Raw genomic sequence first — 14,179 nt, 5'->3', positions numbered from 1 at the left:
GTCCCAGCCACTACCACTGAACAATAATGCTACAGATACCTAGTTCTTGCTCTCAAGAAACTCAGTTTGGAAAGGGATAAAACATGAGTTGACATGGTAAGGTAAGTGTAATAAGGAAGTCCAGGGGCAAGGAATATACTGTGATAAACAACAGCTGTGGAGTCAGAAGATGCAGGTTCAAGACTTTGCTCTGTCATATAACTAAGTTAGGATAGACCTACCTCCTAGTTTGAGTTTTATGATTTGCGAAAGTAGTATCCCTACCACATAGTGTTCTATAAGAATTAATATTAAGTAGTGAATTTCCCTTGGCTCCATCAGGCTTTATCTCCTCTATTCTATTTTGTGCTTCTAGACACTGACCTCTGAGGACTGCACTCATAGGCCCAGCTGTCCTTCATGGCCTTTATTGGTTGAGTCCATGAGGAGCAAGAGAGGATTAATGAGAGGAGGAACAGCTTGTGATATTTATCTCTTTGGCCCCCTCCCTACAGGTCACCCTAGTTCCTTACTTAAGGTCACAGTTCTGCAAGGGGGTCCTTTCCACATTGCCTCTGTGCCTCCAGCTTCTGCCAATTGCTTTCTTCTCTGGCTTCTTCCATCTTAGGAATCTCAAAGCCCTTGTGATTTCCCTGTGCTCTACCTACACCTATACAAATAGTCCCATTATTAAAGACTCCTCAAATTACCCAAGTCGAGTGTGCCATCTGTTCTTTGCCAGGATACTGACTGATAAAATTGTTTTTCAAATTTTAAGTCGCTGTCTAAATGCAAGGTATTTCTCATTTATCTCTGCACTGTGCTTTACACAAAGCAGATTGCTGCTATTAATAACAAATAGTGAAACAAATATATGCAAGGATGAATGAGTAGATGAGCCTGCACTCTTCCATTTGAGCTATATTTTTATCCTGGGACCATATCCATGTCACCTTGATTGGATTTTGCAATGCTCTAATTTGATTTGGAAGGTCCCCTCTTCCCTTGGAATTCACTATTGTTCTGGGAAACATTTCTGCAGATAGTCTTACCAGCCCTTTGTACGCTTCCAGGGGTTTAACTTGAAGGGTTAACTTTTTTTTAAGATTTATTTATTTATGCATACAGAACTGGGGTACAGGCCAGAGGTGCAGGGGTGGTGAGAGGATTCACCAGAAACAGAGCGGGGAGCAGAACAGGCAGATGGACAAAGTACACTGCTGAGGGGAGCAGTGGGCGGGTCAGGAGAGGTCTGCCATGCCATGTGGTCACCTCCAGGGTGGGGATTGAACTCAAGCTGAAGTGGCTTTAGCTTCTCAATGCTTTGCTTTAACCCACTGCACAACCAGGGAGGGCCTGGGTTAACATTTTTAGAGTCTCTAGAAATAACCCCCTCTATAGGCTGCACACTTACCTGATATCAACACTGATCACTTATGTTTTCATTCACTGCTAATTTTTACTTCTCAACATAAATACTAGCAACTAAGTCAAAAGCAAGCTAATTGATTGTTCCCTAATAACATGGGAACAAGAGCATATTTAAGAATCAGTTGCCCAGACCAAGACAATTTATTCAAAAGCACAATAGATAAAGATGTGCATATGATTGGCTCTACTGCCCCCTTTCAGGCAAAAACCTAGATAATGAAGGGGTAATCCAGTAACATCACCCAATGATCTAAAGAAAAAATAAACCATAGAATTCAGTAGTTTGATATTTATGAAGAGCTAAAATCATAATTGATTAGACTTCAAGGATAAATTAATTTATCCTTAATTATAGACTTGAATGCTTATGTATCTCAGTAACGGAGGAGATAAACATCTTCCTCTCATTTTAATATAAGATTTTGAGTTACAAATGAAAAACTGACCTATGGAAACGATCCTTGGAAAATATATTTTGGAGTAAACACATGATTGTATGCTTTGTTACGGAGGTATTATTCATTAACAAATAATTGCATAACTAGAATTCTTAATTAAAATTTGTGATGACAAATGAATCTGTTTATTCTATAATTATAACCCAGAAATTCAGAACATACTGGAGTAGTTAACTAGCGCAATTCCAAAGAAATCTCAAAGTCTTGCTCTTGGAGGAAATACACATGCAGATACATGCCTGTGTCCCTATCCAGACCTCTGTGTGTGCGTGGATCTCGAGGCAAGAAGATCTAAACCTCAACCATTAAATGTAATGGTAACAGGGAAGTAGTCTGCTTACTGGCTGTGATATTGTTTGAAAGCCAAACAAAACCCCTAGACAGCAACTGTCCTTCAGGATCTTCTGAATTTTCCAGAAAGACTCTTAGCCAAACACTTTTTTCATTTAGCTTTGTTACTGAAACACAAATTCAGACAATGGCAAACTATGTGAGTTGCCTTTTCCCAATTTGCTTTAAGAATGAAGTTTGCGGTTGTTTCTGACTACTTGAAGACAGCTGTTCAGTACAACCCACACTACAGTAAAGTGAACCAAATAATATTTAAATCGGACTTGATAGCTAGGGCCAACCGAGTAAGAAACTTGCTATAAAAATGGATAGATATTAATTATTTTTATTTGTTTGCTGTCTACTGATGAGTCTTATTTGCTGAATGGAAACCTGACACTGAGGTGCTAGGCTATGCACCCAGAGAGATCTGGTGATAATGAAATCTCAGGTAGGCCACTTTCCGGAACTAGGAGTTGGACTAACCGTAGGCTTCCCCCAAAACTGCCTTCTGGGACACAAATGAAAGCACTATACCTGGGTCTGGTGGGGAAACATACATCTTTTTATGCACCATTTCTGTGTCCTGCTTACTCAGCAACACCTTATCTCAGAACTACATAACGGACCCAGGTTTAGACACTTATTGGCCAGATACATTTCCTCGTGTGCTGCTGGGCCTTGTCACCTCATCATGGTTTAATAGGACATTTGGGATTTTAGACAAATCCCAGTGAGAAACACTGAATGTTATTAGTGTTTGCTATTGATTTTCTTTAGAGAATGTCAACATCTTCCCATCTACCCCTCATTTCCTTGTATGTCAGCAGCATGGTTTCTTTAAATGAGTCTAATGTATCCAATATTAATAAAATTTCTTTAGTAATTACCACCCTAGCTCAGAAAGCATAAAAGAAAGGGAAAAAATTGCCCTTCACATGTCTTTATTTGGAAAGATGAACATTACCCAGCATTCTATTCTTTTCTTTTTTTAACCAATAGGTGGCACTAGCAATTTTTGTTAGTGAAATGGCTCTGTAGCTTTAACATGAAGACCTTCTTCTAGGTAGAGCATTTGATGTTTAGTATTTTGTGTGTGTGTTTTGGTGAAAAATGTGACCATATGGTCCCAACTGTTAATAGAGGCATTTGTAGCTTAGCAAAATAAGTTTTTTAATTTAATTTTATATGCTGTTACCTAGTTTTTTTTCTCATTTATAAATGATTTAGAGAAATTATATAGGTAAGAGTGCCTATAATAGACAGAGGGTTAAACTATGCTATAAACCCCATCACTAGTTCCTGACAAGCAAATATTGTTACAGGGCAGCCCACAGTGGACTGGGCCACCTGTCTGTGGGGCCTCACCTTATACTGCAGGCACAAACAAAAGGGTCAATAACTGGTTTATTTACAAAAGGGGAAAGGAATAGGAAACAACCCAGGGAAAGAGAGAGGGACACAAAGTAACTGGAATACCTTATGGTGAGGCTGACTGAAAACACCTAGTATCTTCCCGAGTAAGAGAGAGTGAGACGCAATCGCACCCTATTTATCCCCCAAATGTCCCAGAATTCCTGCTAGCTCCGCCCGTGGGTCCTCACAGTTCTCTCCCTGGTACTGCTGGGAGTTGTAGTTTCCAATCACTGGAGTAGGGGGTAGGGTCCAGAAAGCTGGAGTAGGGGGTGGAGTCCACAAGAACTCTGCAGAGGTCCTTTAGGACATCCTTCCCCTGAACAATATGACAAGCAAAAACTATCAGAGTTAGAAAACAAAGCATGTATTTTTACCAGTATTATTGAGAAATAATTGACAGGCATTACTGTATGTGTTTAAGGAATACCATAAGCAGTAGCCTTTTGATTTATATATATATTAGAAATGATAACATTAAGTCCAGCTAACATTTGTTTTCTCATATAGAAACAGTACAATGAAAAGAAGGAAAGCAAAAAGACAAAAAAATACTTTTCTTTGTGATGAGAATTCTTTGGCTTTCTTCTTAATACACATTTTAACTTTAAGTGTCTGTGAGTGTGCTTTTTTGATGTTTATATTTCCTGTGTTACCCAAAACAGGTTTGTTTGTTTTTTTTTTAAACCTATGTATGCTCTTTTCACTTTTTATAGCTGATATCCTAGAAAGAAAATTGAACTTAATAGTCAAACAGACCTGTATTAGACTCTACACTCTGTCATGTATAGGGCTGAAAACCTTGACAAAATGTTTCACTTAAACAAACCTGGTTTCCTTGCTCCTAAATGATGCCTTTCTCTAAGAGCTGAGGTAGGAATTAAGTGATACTATCATGGCTAGCCATTATTTGGGAAATAACAGATACCCAGTTTATTTCTTCCCCCTCTTAATGGTTTACATTTTGATATGCTTAAGCAAAATGAATAATGGTAACATTAGGCAGAGCAATCTATTTTTAAAAAACAAATTAGTAAGTATCTCTTTTTAAAAGCAGATAAAATGTTCTAATTCCTTAGGACTTTTGACGATTGTCATTGTCTTCTCCTTTGCTAAGGCATTCTAACATTTAGTAGATTATTATTCAGCCCTAATTCTTCAAGGCCAGAGGCTTGGTTATTATAAATATGTAGACTGAAACCTGTCAGGAATTTATACAGAGTCTCAGTTGCCTTTCTGCGAGGATATAAGCTGGCTTTCCTGTTTCCTCAGAATTTCTTCCCAAAGCCCATGTAACACAATTAAGTGATTCTGTCTGAATAATCATCTTACTTGACCTTTCTTCCAAAACTTTATTTTGCTTCTGTTTGTTCAAAAGATCTCTGTTAAAATGGCGATAGCATTCCTATCTCTTATCTGTTTTCAAAAGAGCTAGTATTATGAAAGGCTGTTTGCTATCCCTCTTTCTGATGAAAAAAAAAAAAAAAAGCCTGATTTTTTATGTTTGTCTTGAGCACTAGCTATGCTTCTACATAATGGCACCTGTGGAGTCATTATCAAAACTAAGTAAGTCCTTCTTTCCATGGATGCAAGGGACACACCCTGTAGTCAGTGTGTATAGCAAAAATTATTCATCCTAAGGAAGATTGATTAAAACGAGGGAAAAACCACATTCTTATCATTCCAACCATGAGCATAACTATGGTGATCTACTATCAAAGTACCTACGAATAGAAATGAATTGTGTCAGTAAAATCTTGAGGTGAAGATTTACTATGATAAATATTTTTCATTAAAGTGAAGTCTCTTGGCAGAGTCCTTTTATATGCAGAGTGTTGACACAAGGAGGCCAGCTGTGCCTATGCAGATGCTGAGATTTGGGGCTATATTATTAATGATTTATCATGTCATGGAGAGCTCAGATTAGTTCTGAAATCAATCCCTTGTCACAAAGGCACTTTCTATAATATGTGAGCGCAAGGAATACTGTATGTGCATTCCAAGTTAATCACAGAAGCTATAGCTACCTTTGAAATTTCAATATCTCTATCTTTTTTTTTGAAAACTGAAATCTACATCCTAAACTGTATTATTCATTAAAATTCATACAAAATGTTATTTCATAGCAATCGGATAGTGAGTAGTGTGTGTAGCTGAATAAATAGATACACACACATACACAAGGGAAGGAGGAAATGGAATGGAACAAAATGCATTGCAAACCTATTGTGTACCATGTTCTTTTGCCCTAAGCCTCACTTTTAATGTGAGGTTGGATTAAATTTCTAATCCAAAGCTGCAGTGTTCCAAGGTTGCACTCCTCCAGGGCATATATAATAACACAGCTAATATTTACCCAGTGTTCGCTGGGCTCCATATAAGATGCCAAACACTACATGTATTTTTCACCTTCTTTCTTCATAAAATCCATTTGAAGTATTGTTATCACCCATGTCTCACAGATGAGAAGACTGAAGCACAGTAGAGTTAAATAATCATGCCAAGAGATGTTGGATTTGAATCCAAGTTGTCTGTGTCTCTAGGTCTTCTCTGTTAACTACTGCTAATAATGACTTCACTCTTAACCAGTATACCCACTAAGGGATAGGTAAGGTTCAGATTCTACTTTGTTACTACCTGTGTGACAAGTCAATTATACTTTCTGAGCCCAAGTTTTCTCTCCTGAAAAATAAAGACACAAATATTTCCTAAAAAAGTTATCAATTAATATGCAAAATGCTTAGAAAAGAGTTTGGCACAGATTCAGCACTAATGCTTTCTTTAATAACGAATAGATAAGGAGTACTATCTGATCATAAACCTTTATTGACCATCACATACAGATTTTCTATAATTATCAGATAGTTTATATTCTAAACATTTGATTAGAAATGAAATAAAATTCTGAGCCTTACTCCTATAGCAAACAAATAAAACACCTAGATTGTAAATAAAGTTACTATTCATCATCAATGGAAGATATGCATAGATAATACTAAAGTATAGTCATTAAGTCCTTTAAGAAATGCTTGTGGGTATCAGAGGAAAGAAATATTTTCTTTCCTTTATCCTCACACATTCTTCCTCCCTTCCTTCTTCATTCAACAAGCCTTGCACAGCCCTATGCAAACTTTGAGACCCAAATAAGTCTCTACTCTGGAGAAACATAATCTAGAGAAGACTAGTTTAGGAAAGCATGGAAAGGAAAGTTTGGGTTTATTATCAGATCTTTCACAAGCATTTATGAGAGTCCACTAAGTACCCAGTATGGGGTTAGGCATTGGAGCTGTTCAGGTAAATAAGGAAAGGTCCCTGTCAATAAAGAAGACATCCTAAATAGTTATTCTCACTTCAATTCAGCAAGCTCCATGAGTGAACTTGTTAGAATACAATAGAAGGTGCTTTAAAACCTTTCCATGAGGTCTAGTGAGATGAGGGAAATTTTGACACCTAAACATAATTTATGTCAAAAGTCAAAAAGAGCAGAAATTAGAGTTGAAAATATGGAGACAGAGTGTCCCAGAAAGCAGAGACACTGCCAGGGAAGCCATGGAGACAGGAAGCACTGTGGCATGTTGGAGGACTGCAAGTGTCCTGGCAATAGAAGAGGTAGGGCGGGAGAGTTGGACCCAAAAAGTAAACAGGGCTAAAAGCATCTAAGTATGTAAGAGCAACTGAAAGGACCAAATGTTACTGCATTGCATAAAGAGTAAACAGTCCCCTTCGACTTCTTTCCACTAAAACACTAATTAAAAGTGCCGTTTTCCTAACTCTCCATCTTCTGGAACCCAGGGAATCCTTACCAGTAATATTTTGATGACTGAAAGTGGAGTACCCTCCTTCTGATTTCAGTGGATTACCTGTTTCCTGGCCTGTCTTCCTACAGCAAGCCAAACATAGGGACTGGCTTTGAGATCTAGACTGTTCCTGGATTGAAAACATGTCTGTTCCTTGATTTGAAATGACCTACCAGCATATTGTTCTACAACCTAAAAGGTTTTCATTAGTATTATATACTCAGTTCAGGATCAACTGCATTCTCTAGAGATGGTGCTCTGTTAAGTTGGCTATAGTGGAAACTCAGCAAAAAATTGAGGAATCTAGGGAGTTTCTTTTCCCCCCCCCCCCACTACTGCAGATACAGGATAACTCATAAGCTTTTGCTCCAAGTGGGTGGCAATTTGATTCTTCACCAAGCCAGTGGCCCACCCCCCTTGCATCTTCATTCAATTCACAGACACTCTGCCTGCAGCACCCTGGATGGAGAAAATACGGAATGACTGGATGCCAGTGAAGCAGGCACAGCTTTCTGGGTCAGAAGTTGGCTGGAGAAGGGCTCTGACTGCCAAGTAACTCGCAATGATGTCAGAGCCCAGCACAACCAGAAAACACCAGCCAGCCAGCCAGCCAACAAAAGCCTTCTGCAACAACAGAAAAATCACAGAATAGTGTTGCCAAAGTTGTCCTTCTGCCCCCTACCCCTTCTTTCCAATAGGAAGAACAGCAGGGAGAGAGTTTATATTTTAAAAGACCCTCTTCCTCCCTCCTCCTTCCTCTTGCTAACAAAGTGTTAACTAGTGAGGAAATAAATGTTGGTTCTGGGGATGAATCCAGAGTGCAGTTCCTCCTGGGTGTCTTTTCTGAGTTCCTCTTCAAGGCCCTCAGTGGAAGCTTCAGAAACAACTCAGAGCAGGGTATTTTTCCTAAACGTAAACATGTAACTTAGTGTTAGGAAGAAAGCAGGAACCTTTGAGGAAGGGAAAATCCATCCCGTGTCTCTTCTTCTCTCTTTCATGGTAATTAACTATACTCAAATGAAAACTAAAAGTTTGGCCATGAAGCTCTCTTCTATTTCTTTAAATAAGAGCATCATGGTTTATTCCAACCATTGAGGCCCCCAGTGATTCATCGTTCAACTGGAAATTTATAAAACACAACCCGTTCTTGGGAATGAAGTCTAGATGAAAATCCTCTTGTTTTGGAATATGGTATTTTTTTCCCCTTTCACTTGTGACAGTTTTAAATGATGTCACTTCAAGGACATTTTCACTTCCCCCACGACATATTACATGAAACACTTGCCTGTAAAACCGGCTCATTAGCCTGCAAAATTATACTGTACTGAATGGCTTTCATTCAAACTAGAAATGGGATTTTTAGTAGGCAATTTCTGTATTTTATAAAGATAAAGCAATGTTTGATTGCTTCTTCCCAGATGTTTTGCTTAGTGATTATAAAAAGAAATGGGGGGAGGGGAGCAGAAAGGTAAGAAGGAGATGGGTTTATAAGGATGTTCTTACAAAAATATAAATAAATCTTAAGACTAGAAAACTAAGGCCGAACTTTCCTAGCAACTGCGCCTTCAGCTTCTCCGGGCTGCAATGATTTGTCCTCTGCAAGTCGGGAGGAAAGCGCTGGAAAAAAGTGAGGGAGCAAGAAAAAGAGGGAAAGGGAGGGAGGAAAGCGAAAAGGAAGGCTTCACAGGCTGCAGCAGCCAACGTGAGCTGGTTCACTGAGGCGCTGGGAGTTGCTGGAAGGAGCAGCTCTTCAGAGGTGGGGAGAGGGAGGGTGTGCAGCAGAGCGCCGGGAGGAGGGACGCGGAGGCCACCGAGGGGTCAGCCGGGCCGCGGCGCCGACGTGGGGGCCTCCAGGCGGCGCTGGCCGGAGCGCTCCAGCAAGGGTAAACGCGCCCGCGCCTCAGACGACTGCTCTCGGGGGTGGGACTGAGCCGCGGAGTGAGGGTAGGAACCCCGGCTCCAGCTCGCCTGATGGATTGACTTGGAGATGGATCGTATTACACCATTTGCCGTGCCTCGATTTGTTTTGCTCCCGCTCGGTCCCGCTGCTGCCGCCGCTACCACTGCTGCAAGATCTGATGGTGGCGAGTTTCAGGATTATATCCAGGAAACCCAGACCTAGAGAGACAGAGGGATCAATGTATTTTAATTTGTTCTTTATTTTCTCTTTTCCGTGTGCGTGACAAGCGTCGCACCAGCCTCCCCCCATGAGGTAAGACCGTCTGTAAAAATTTGTCAAAAGCTTTAGGCGCCTGGTGGCGATCGGACCCAGACCCGCGGCTTCTTCGCAGCGTGTGTGTGTGTTTGTGTGTGCGTTGTGGCGTGTGGTGTCACTGGAGAGTTGATTTCTTTCCCTAGCAGCTCTGCCTGCGGTGCGAGGGACGCGCAGAGAGCAGGGGAGACTTGGCAAAGACCGGTCAAAACGGGGCAAGCTGGAGTCTTGGGGGAAGGGGCACGAGAACTTGGAGCTCCCCCCCACCACTGTGCACCACCACCCCCTAAGAAAAAAGAAAAAAAAAAAAAAAACCGAAGGAGGGTGCAAGCAAAAGTTTCTTGCCAGACAGCGCCAGCCCGGCGCTCCCCTCACACTGTCTGGAAGAACCCGGGCCGCTTCCGCGCGGGGCTCGGCGGTTCCAGCCAGCGTAGGAGCCCAGCTAAGGCCATAGGAGCTGGCTATCCGCACCATCGCCCCCTTCCCCCCGGCAGCCAGGGAGCAGTTCCCTGGACCGCGGGGTTCGGGCTGCGCGGGACCCAGACTGGAGCGGACCGGCGAGCACTCGCCCGCGCAGAAGGGGCGCAGACGCCGAGAATTGAGCGGCTCACCGCGGACGCGGGCTACCTGAGTGTGTGCCCCAGGGGTGGACCCCGCAGGGGTGGTGGCTGAAGGCGTGGGCGGGGACTCGCGGCCCAGGGGGGACTCGACTACCACCCCCTTCAGGCTCCAGTGCCGGCTCCTTCCCTGAGGGCGTTCACTTCCCACCCTCCCTCTCCCCCTGCTGGCCGAGCGCGCAGCGGGCGGACTACGGGGCCGGGAGCTGCCCACTGTCCACCCCCACTTCCCACCAGTCGCCCGGGTTTCTCCTCCCGGCCACTGTCCCCCCGCAACTTTCCGTGCTTTGTTCTCCGGCTGGAAATGATTTACGGAAGCGTCTTGGACACGGTCTCCGCCAGGCGGCAAGAGCCCAGCGCTGAGATGTGTTACGTTCTCATCTTCCCATCAATTATGTATGGAAACAAATAAGGAAGAGTCAATTTTGCATGAGCCCCTTCTCCGGAGGCGAGAGACATCCTGCAGCCCTGAGAGCAGCCTCTCGCCTTGGCGGCCACTGGCGGGGCGATGGTGAGGAGGAAGGTAGGGAACTTTTATTTCCCATCTTGGCGAGGATGAGGTTTGTTCTTGTCTGCAGAAACCGATTCAGCAGCCGTCCTGGTGATTCAGAAAGGCTTAAATCTTCCTCTTGCGTGTGTAACTCTTGGATTGAAATAAAGGGTCACGAAGGACTGGACGGTGTGGATGAGAGCTGGGTTTGATTTGTGCTCAGTCGACTCTTGGGGCCAAAGCTGTCAGGTGATTTTGGAAATGTTGAACTTGTGAAAAGCTAACTGTTCAGGAGCTGGGGAAGCTTTGAAGTGGTGGTGTTAATTGCAGCATTAGAGGAACTCAGGGTAGTACTCTGTTTGTTCTGAGGTGACCCATTGTAACCCAAGTTCCAGGACACCAAACCCTGCTGCTCTCAGCTGGGTGATTTTCTCAGAGAAGGGACAGTAGATCATTATTACAGACATATAGACTTTGTAAACAATAATTGGACCGTATGTCCACTATTGCGGGCAACCGTTTTCTCTTAAATATAATGGTAGTGTTTCTGTTTACTTGGAAAAATAAATGTCTAGGGCAGTTCTCCTAAGAACTTCTGGCTACGAAGAATTTAAAGTGCAGTAAAAAGTATGGGTGCCTTGTAAAGACTGACTCTCTCTTTGCTATTTGGGGCAATCAAGTGAATTCTTTTGTTTATTTCAAAGCTCAAGTCTTAGCAGAGGCTTAACAGTTTTCTAGACTGGTTTGTTCTCTACCCTTTAGAATAAGAGAAATACTTGTTTGGAGACATTTTTTCAAGGTTTCTTCCTTGCATAATTAAGAAATCTTATCACAGACAGCTCAAAGTGAGGATTTTGCTATCTTTGTGGTGATTTAAACAATAGACTTTGATTCTGGTTTATTCGTGTGATGACAACATTCCCTCACTTTCTTAGGCACCTAACTTGGGAAATGAAGTTGTGTGTAGTCATGTTTAATGTAGTGAGTGACAAACATATTCTGTCAGGCTAGCAAACATTATACAAACATTTACCCTGGCTTACGTAAATAGAAATTATCAGATAAGCTCTGAGATTTGGGCCTCTATGACTGTGAATTTAAACATCATAAGGGAAATAAACTCTAGCCCAGCCGTGGCTGAGTTTTGTTTTTGATAGTTAGTGTCTATGCTTTGATTTAGGTCTCTAGAATGTACTCTAAGAAAGGCAGTTAAATAAATAACCCTCAGGTGTCCAAAATGTGTTGTTTAGCAGACCGTTTTCTCCCATTTGCACATTTAGTTAGATTAACAACCAGCTACTATTTCTGATTGGCTTCTACGGAATATTGCTACCTGCTATTATTTCTTCTGGGAATGCTACGTCAATAACCTTTTTGAGAAACATTTTTGTGATGCTGGAGACTCTGCCCTGAAAATAATATTCCAGCTTCCCTATCACCAAACAGCTGGTTAAGTTGAGTTTGATTTAGATTTGTGGGCAGAATGCCCACACTCCTTTTTTTCTCCTTGGTGCCCTCTAATAGCACCATCTGGTCATGCCTCCCCTGGTTTGATGGATTTCAAAGATAGCTGTGACGCAAACCTATCAGGCCTTAGATGGCAACTTAGAAATCCAGTGGACTTCAGCTCACTGGCCACTTGCTACACAAGAAGGATCTGTCCAGTGACTATGCTTGGTAAGTGGTCCTCTGAATCCTGTGTGGTGGTTACTGTTGCTTGAAATGCACACAGGCAAGGGAGCAGGAATCAGAACTTTGAATCATAAATATGCCCTTAATTGTTAAGAGCTTATTGAAGCTGGAGAAGTTCTTCACTTCTTGCTGCTCAGTCATAATGAACCTTGGTAATGAGCTTAGTCATTGTTCTTGTGTATGAGTTTCCCTAAGACACAAAGAGTGAAAAATGTATCTGAAATAGAGTCATTTTTCACCTTTGTGATGCATTTGTGCAGAGTTGGGAGTCTGGCTAAATGCCTAACCATCACTGGTGTAACCATAGGAGGTGAACTCCTTCCTTAGCATATTGCAGTATAAATATGTTGCCTTTTATTTCACTTAATAGACTTTAACCTGTACTTTCTACACCCATTTCTAGAGGAATTGGGGTATGCCAGCCATTCAGTATTTATTGAGTAGCTGTCAACTTGCAAGAAGCTGTGCTAACCAATGATCCAGCTCCAGGGAAGGCAGACATATCTTTGTATGTTGAACTTAAGTAAGAAAAAAAAATTTTGAGTATGTCAAAATGATCAATGCCAAAAATGCCAAAACGCCAAAAATGTAAATATGCACCTTTTGTGGGAGCATGTTATTTTACCTCACAAACATAAAGGAATGATGATGCACACCAAATATGTGTAGTGGCCTTCTTTTAACAGTAATAATTCAACATAATGGTATTGTAGTTCAAGTGTTGAAACTGTTGTTGGAAAAGGAGATCTCACTTTCTGGAGCTCATGGGAAAGGAAACTTAGTGTTAAAATCTTCCAAAGCCAGTATCTTATGTTGCCCCTTATTTTGTGAACAGCTGCCAAATTCCAGTTGGGAACAAAAGTGTGTTGATTTATTCTTATGCCACAGGGAGAAAATGAAAGTCATGTAATTATATTGAGCATATCATAACATTTTTTGAGGTAGCTATCGACGTGCTGACTTTTCCTCCTCAGATCAGTGATTCTGCTGCTCATCATCAAACCAGTGGCTGTACAACAGGAAAAGTTGAAAATGTACTTACTTTGAAACACAACCATTTATGTAACCAAGGATGATCAAATCGGTGGTCCATAGATACTACAGGAGGTGTACTTACTTCTCAAACTTTTCTTTTCTGTTAAGCTTTTGTTAACGTACCCAGATTAGCATTTTAACAACCCTGAAGTGAACTTCTGCCATTCTCTCCACTTGGACACAGTATGTAGATCATCCATCATTCTGTCCTTGGCTACAACAGGCTGCTGGCTCCATCACCATTTGGAGCTACACAAAATCCATCCGACTGTGAACAGCACAGCTGGCTACAGCAATTTTTTCTTCCACACCACTGGCAGCATTGTCTGGCGGTGGTAACTAAAGTTAACACCCAGAACGGGAAGTTTCCATTGTTTGGCACCTGTGCTGGACCCCACTGTGGGGAGGGGGTGGGCACCTGCAGAAAGGCCTGGAGTGGCTTGCTCTGCTTAAGAGGGGTCTTGCCCCAATCTTACACAACCCACAGGAAAGCCTCTTTAGATTTATACTAATTAAACCACCAGAATTACAGAATTAGAAGGAGCCATTCAGACATCACTCATCCTAAACCTTCTGTCTATTTGAAAAGGGAAAGAAAGGAATGAAACAACCTTTTAGCCTATGATCCCAAATGGCTAAAAACAGAAAAAGACCTTGTATAGTTCTTTGGAGAACCAAATAGGTGGTTGCTTCTTTCATTTTCACTGAGATTGTGTGAGACACCT

The 14,179-nt window shown here is 41.8% G+C and overlaps 1 protein-coding gene across 11 annotated transcripts in view; it reads left to right on the top strand.

The window, feature by feature from the left end:
* SEMA6D (sema domain, transmembrane domain (TM), and cytoplasmic domain, (semaphorin) 6D) overlaps positions 1-14,179 on the top strand; it is a 569,283-nt gene that overhangs the window by 502,772 nt on the left and 52,332 nt on the right. For 3 of the 11 annotated variants that reach the window (XM_004687833.2, XM_004687831.2, XM_004687828.2), the window contains exon 1: positions 10,379-10,760. The exons of 6 other annotated variants lie outside the window; for them this stretch is intronic. The gene's annotated coding sequence lies outside the window, so the exon portion shown is untranslated. Of the gene's footprint in view, positions 1-9,279; positions 9,621-10,378; positions 10,761-14,179 lie in introns of those variants that run through there. 2 more of the 11 variants (XM_012728610.1, XM_012728613.1) reach the window with 2 other exon arrangements.

The sequence above is a fragment of the Condylura cristata genome, unplaced genomic scaffold, assembly GCF_000260355.1.
Source record: "Condylura cristata isolate star-nosed mole 26May11 unplaced genomic scaffold, ConCri1.0 scaffold00023, whole genome shotgun sequence".
Taxonomy (NCBI): domain Eukaryota; kingdom Metazoa; phylum Chordata; class Mammalia; order Eulipotyphla; family Talpidae; genus Condylura; species Condylura cristata.
This window is presented reverse-complemented; position numbering and strand designations above follow the sequence as displayed.